General features: G+C 43.2%; 1 long non-coding RNA gene across 1 annotated transcript in view; it reads left to right on the top strand.

Annotated features, from left to right (window-relative positions):
- The first annotated feature begins 2,334 nt into the window (after positions 1–2,334).
- The window catches only part of LOC138259065 (uncharacterized), an 80,530-nt gene continuing 76,864 nt past the window's right edge, over positions 2,335–6,000 (top strand). Inside the window, exons 1-2 of the long non-coding RNA XR_011198633.1 lie at positions 2,335–2,775; positions 3,689–3,858. This is a non-coding gene — a long non-coding RNA (uncharacterized lncRNA). The remainder of the gene's footprint in view (positions 2,776–3,688; positions 3,859–6,000) is intronic.

The raw sequence follows: 6,000 nt of genomic DNA, 5'->3' as shown, positions 1-6,000 counted from the left end.
AGATTTCTTTTGGGTGCAAGTAGCTATCAGAGGGATACATTCCCCCCTGACCACCATTTTAAAGGCATCCCAAGTTATTGAGGTATTCGTATCCTGAGATTTGTTCAGTTCGAAATATTCTCCTCATTCACCTCATCGCAGAAGAGGCGGTCTCGAGTGAGGGTGGTTGGAAAGAATCATCTTCAGAAAGTGGGTTTCTGACCATGCCAGACCAATACCACTTCCACTGGGGTGTGATCTGAAAGAAGAATAGGGTGGCTTTTTGGCCGCTAATGACATGTTGTAGGGATTGGCTGACGAAAATATGATCCAATCTAGAATACGTACGGTGTGAGTGTGAGAAAAATATGTAGTCTTGTGTAGTGGGATGTGAGTCACTCCATGCGTCTATTAAGCCTAATTGGCATAATGCCGATTTTGCGATTTTAGTGAATATGCCAGTTTGCATTCTATGAGAATGAGTGCTGTCTAGAGTAGGGTCCCAAATGAGATGAAAGCCTCCCATCACTATGATGGACCCTTCAAAAAATCTACCCAGCAATTTAAGGGAGGAGACTAGAAAGTCAGATTGACCTGAGTTGGAGGCATATATGGTGTAAAGGCTGCCTTTTATAGAACCTTTGACCATCAATAGTTTCCCTTCCTTGTCTGATTTACTACCAGTGATTTAGAATTTCAGGTAAGAGTGAAAGAGCAGAGCAACTCCATTATGTTTGATGGTGGCTGATGATTTATATATCAGAGGATGCCATTAAATTTTAGTCTGTGGTCTTCGCTTTGCTTAATGTGTGTTTCTTGAAGGGCTACAATGTCAAGACTCCAATCAAGAATATATTTCCAAAGTTGGTGGCGCTTATGTGGGGAATTTAAACCCTTGATGTTCTACAATATGGCATTAAGCACCATCCAAAAGGTGAGTGAGTACAGAGCCTAGAAATCTCCTTGTGTGTGGGCCTAGGTAGAAAAGCACCAATCTTTCTCCATCAACCCTTCCACCTCTATGCTGGTCAGGTTGTGGAGCATCAGTCAGAGTCAGGCCCAACAGGAAGGCGGCATCTTCTAGTTCCATAAAGTGGTGTATTTTATTGTGAAATTCAACAGCGATGCCAAAGGGTAGAACAAGCGTATTTGATGTGGTTTTGGTGTAAGGCATAGACTGCCGCTTTAATTTGGATACGTCTTACCAGAGTGGCAGGAGCGATATCCTGGAAAAGTGAGCAAGTTGCTCCTTGAAAGGGGACTGTGTCTCTCCATCGAGCTGTTTGTAGAATCAGTTCCAGAGTTATGAAGGAGCAAAGCTTGAAGAGGATGTCTCCAGGGTGTTTCCTGCTTCCAGAAACCTGCGGGCACTCTCTATCCACAATTCCGGTCTTTCATTGCCTAGGAGTTTTGGGAACATGCCTATAACAAAGGCCTCTAGGTCCAGTACCTCGATCCTCTCCTCCAACGCATGTATTATTGTATTGTCTCTTCTAGATATATTATCCAAATCTTCGCACTTCAGTAGGGCACAGTTAGGCTGGGATCAGAGGTGTGCCATGGTGTGCTTTATTGGACTCAACAGTTGCTTCAAATCTTGATGTTTTGTCTCTAGGTCCAATGTGCATGCACCAACATAGTTTATATTGGCTTGAAGAGAGGCCAGGCAGGTACTGACATCTGTCTTGAAGGCCTCAAATGAGGTGGCCATGTCTTTTTTAAGCTCCTCTCAACGTTATTTCTTAAAGTCTTGCAGGGAGGAGCAAAGATCTTCCTTAGTCAGGGATATTGCTGTCCTGGAGTTAGAGGCAGCGTCTGTGTCTCTCGTTTCTGCAGGCACAAAGTAATTAGACACCCTTTTGGTTTGAGCCTTCTTTGGTGGCATTAGGGCTGAGCTAGTGGAGCAGAGGGAGGTAGAGAGAGCAGTCACCAATGCTACTATGGCTCAGGATGATCCGATAGCTCTCAGTCCCAGTATCTGTAGAAGGGGAGGGAAAATCAGTGCTCCTATAGTGTTGAGAGGGTGTCTCGAGGAGCCACAATAGAAAGAATCAAACAGAAAACTGTTGTTGCACCAACGCCTCCAAGGACTTACTATATAGGAAATCACCAGGGTACCCCACTGTGCTACTGATCCCTAGGTGCGCTCCTGATCACGAGGCGAGGTGGTGAGAAGGAGGTTGCCGATGTCCCTTCAGAAGGGGACCTCTGTATTCAGGCAAATGCACAGCCACAAGAGTGTTGCAGGCTGCGCCCTGTCAGAATGCAGCAATTCAGGCCCTTGTTAGTAACAGAGACATAGCTATTCATTAGGAAAATCAGGTTCCACAGTCCACCTTCAGTGAAGTTAAGGTCTGGCAACATTGCTGGTGCCATAACAAGGTCAGGAATGCTGGCCCTGGGCTGCACTGCGGTCATTAGATGTTGCTCAGAACCGGCTATTTCAGTTGACGCGCATAGGAGGCTCGGTCGTCTCTAGGTGGGGCGTTCAGCTCTCTAAGGAGGAGGATGTTCCCCGAGACTACTCGCTGCCATTTTGGCAGAACGCTTTACTGTCAGATGGCGGCTCTCCTGAGCCACGTGCTTGCCCCCACTCTCCATACCGCTAGGTTGAAGTAAGGTGCGGTCCATGTTATCTCTGGCAGCAGTGAGCTTGGTCTGGCAGCCCCACAAATGGCATTGACGCAGCCTCGCTGCAGTTGCTCCGGTGTCGCCACAGGTCCCCGAAGCACACAGCAGCAAGCAGTGGCGATCTCATGCACTCCGGGAGAACCAAGCAAAGCATTTGCTTTGCAGGTAAGCTCTGCCCGTCTGCCCCGGTAATTTAGAGGTCTGAGGGTGGCTGGATGACGCCAAGCATAGCGAAGTCTGTAGGTTACCGCGCGGAGTATCACGTCCACACAACCATGATGGTTGGCCACGCCCCCTTTCGGCTTTTCTTTAGCTCGGCTCAGTTCTATTTAATAATTTTCGATTTTGTTGTTGTGCTGTCTGTAGTGTCTTGTCCAATGCACGCCAAAGTGGTCAATTGTTATTTGAAGGTTTTTATGGAGAAAAAAAAACACTAAATGGCGCTAGACTTCTATTTTTGTCGCTTAACTTGAACAGGCAGTACATCTTTATGCCATAATGGAATACATTTTAATTATTGCTGTTTGGCAAACTAAAAACAGAACACTGATTAGTTAATTGACGTTGGTATTTGTGAAACGATAGCCCATTGGTTTAAACGCTTTTAAAAAAAGTTGACTGAATAATTGAAATGATTCGACTAAAGGTTTTACAATTGTACATAAACTTGGGTAAACCGTTGCTCTGTTTTCACATTTCGCTTCAGTGATGCTCCGAGGAAGGGAAAAGATTTCTCCAGAAACATGCTGTTTAGCGCGTAGCATAAATGACAGTGAGCTGTATGTCATGCACTTTGCAAGCTTCTCATTTCTGCACCTTTTCAAAGCTTGATTTAATAAAGAATTTAACCACTTAAAAAAAAAACTATTTGTGGTGACAAGTGGATGCGTTAATTAACTCTGGACTTCGTGCAGTGAAAGTTTAGGCCACCGGAATGGCTGGTATTTGAGAAAATGTTAAAATACGATATTTCTACTACTGTATCTTTCACCTTGCATCGTAGTATGTAAATTGGAAATGTTTATAATAGTGTGATTTTTGTGAGCGCAGATTGATGGACAAATGTTCTTTATTACAGAATGTGTAACATGAATGCAACATCAAATAGAAGTGAAGACCTATTCAGTTCTCCCTGAACTGGAGCCACACATCTTGACACCTGGGATGCCCGAGACCTGCTGGCTAGCACACACATTGATAAGGCAGAGCCCGTCTGTTATGATATGATCTGGAACGCAATTTATCACGGTCAGTAGTATTCTTCTGCAAATACCACCGTCATTTCTTCATTGTTAGTGCTAATATTGCTGTGCCAATTTGAAGTAGTACTGACAAGACAACCTGGACCACATTACCACTCCTGAATAGTCACATTGACGCCCTAGGTACCACACCATCTTGACCTCATCGTTTGTTCTCCTTAACAAGTTTAGTTTATCCCAGTGACACACGTTTTTAGGTATTGCCTTGCAGACAGCTTCAGCTGTTTGTGGTCAAGACATATTGTTTAAAATGCAATATAAGATTTGCTTTGGATCAGCACCTTGCTCATGATTGGATGGCTTTATTGTGTATCTCAGTCTCATGCTCCTTATTTAATAGCTTTCCTGTGTATTATTGTGTCGGACAACCTCAGGATCATTCCTTGTTTACCATGTTTCAGTTTGTTGACTTGTCTCAACTGCGGACGAGAGAGGAGTATCATTTTGGGGTCGCGTAAGTAAGAGCTGTAGCCTGTTGTAATCTCTCTGTGGGCTTTTAACCACGCCAGCTCTTGCTAATTGTTCTTTGTAGTGCTTGTTTTAAATGCTTCATTTTTATTGGTGCATTTTGTGAAATGTCCCTCCTTTGTGTGCTGAGTTCCCTCTAACAGGTGATTTCACTAAGTGAATATGTTTGTTGGCCATCACACTACATCACGCTTCCTCCTGTTACAGTGTGTGATGGCCCCTCCTCTGGGTTCGGTTTGCCTTTTATCCCAGCCAAGATCCTTTTTTAGACATTCATGCAAGGAGACAATATCCTCTCTCGTGCTCAGATAAGCCGTGGTATTGACTGTTTTTTTTAAAAATCCATTTTGATTCACATCTTTGTCTTTATCTTGTCAAATGTTGTCTGGAACTGGCAGTAGCAGCGCTGCTGTGCATCGGCAAACAGCGATAATTAAATCACAGGTGAATCAGCACTTTGTCAGACTTGATAGAGCGTTCCGACCTAATAAATTACCTGTATTGGGACGCTCTTGGGTCGATGAATCTTTTGACCAAGTGGGACTCTCTTCACTCGTGAGTGATCAATTTAATCAAATCAATAATCAATATCGAACATAAGCAATGCCCTGATCAACATAACACTTCACAATTAATCCGGAATACATTTCGGCGAAACCATGAACTTTCGATCATGAATAACCACACCAGTTTATGCAAAGTTAATGAATTTATTTCCCTATATTAACAAAGCTAGCAAAATATAGATGTGTCTCAACACCAAATGATATATGTAAATGAACATTAATAGCTGTCCATAACGACGGAAAAAATGCAATCTATGCAGCATTTGAATAACAATACCTTCGATGATAGCAACACAAACTACTAAAACTATAATCTGTAATGGGCTAATTGCATACATTGGTCAGCATAACAAGGTCTCAAATTGCATTGTGCAACAAAGGATCCTCACCTAACCTCAAATTAGCATCTGCATGTGGGATTTCATGCAAAAACAATTTAGCAACATTAATTTGGAAAACTCCTAACTAGGGCTCTTATAAAAAATCAGCAGTTGGTTACCTAAAAAGAACCACAATGCAATTGTACATTTCCTTTCATATTTACCAAATTCAATCAGCATTCAAGGAAGTCTTCGTCTCACAGGTACCGGTTTCGATCAGCATAGGTACCGGTTTCGACCAGCATGGGACAGGGCAAAGGGGTAGGGTGGACGGGGCAATTGCCTCACAGCGGCAAGATAAAAGGACAACTATTACTTCATGCAAAGGGACGAATCAAAGTTAAAGTCTCTAGGGCGAGAATTACTTAAAGTCTCTTTCTCTCGATTAGAGAAAGCATCAAAGTCTCTCAAAATGGCGTCACAGCAAAATGGGCCATAATAGCTGCAATGTCCTGCAAAATGGCGGGTAATGGCGGTAATGTCTGCAATGTCTGTAATGGCTATAATCGCTGGTAATGGCAATAATGGCTGCTTTCTTCTCGTGCACCTGGTTTAAATAGACAACAGTTCAAATCCAGTAGGGTCTTCCATTGGAGGGTTCATAGGTTGGCTTCGAATTGTCCAATCAAAAACTACAGTTCACAAGCTTCTACCTAGGCATACATTATCCTTGGAGTCGGGAACGTAAGTTGCAACATATTTTACCAATTAACT

Source organism: Pleurodeles waltl, chromosome 2_1, assembly GCF_031143425.1.
Source record: "Pleurodeles waltl isolate 20211129_DDA chromosome 2_1, aPleWal1.hap1.20221129, whole genome shotgun sequence".
Classification (NCBI taxonomy): domain Eukaryota; kingdom Metazoa; phylum Chordata; class Amphibia; order Caudata; family Salamandridae; genus Pleurodeles; species Pleurodeles waltl.
Note: the sequence above shows the minus strand (reverse complement) of the source record. Positions and strands in the feature narration are given on the sequence as shown.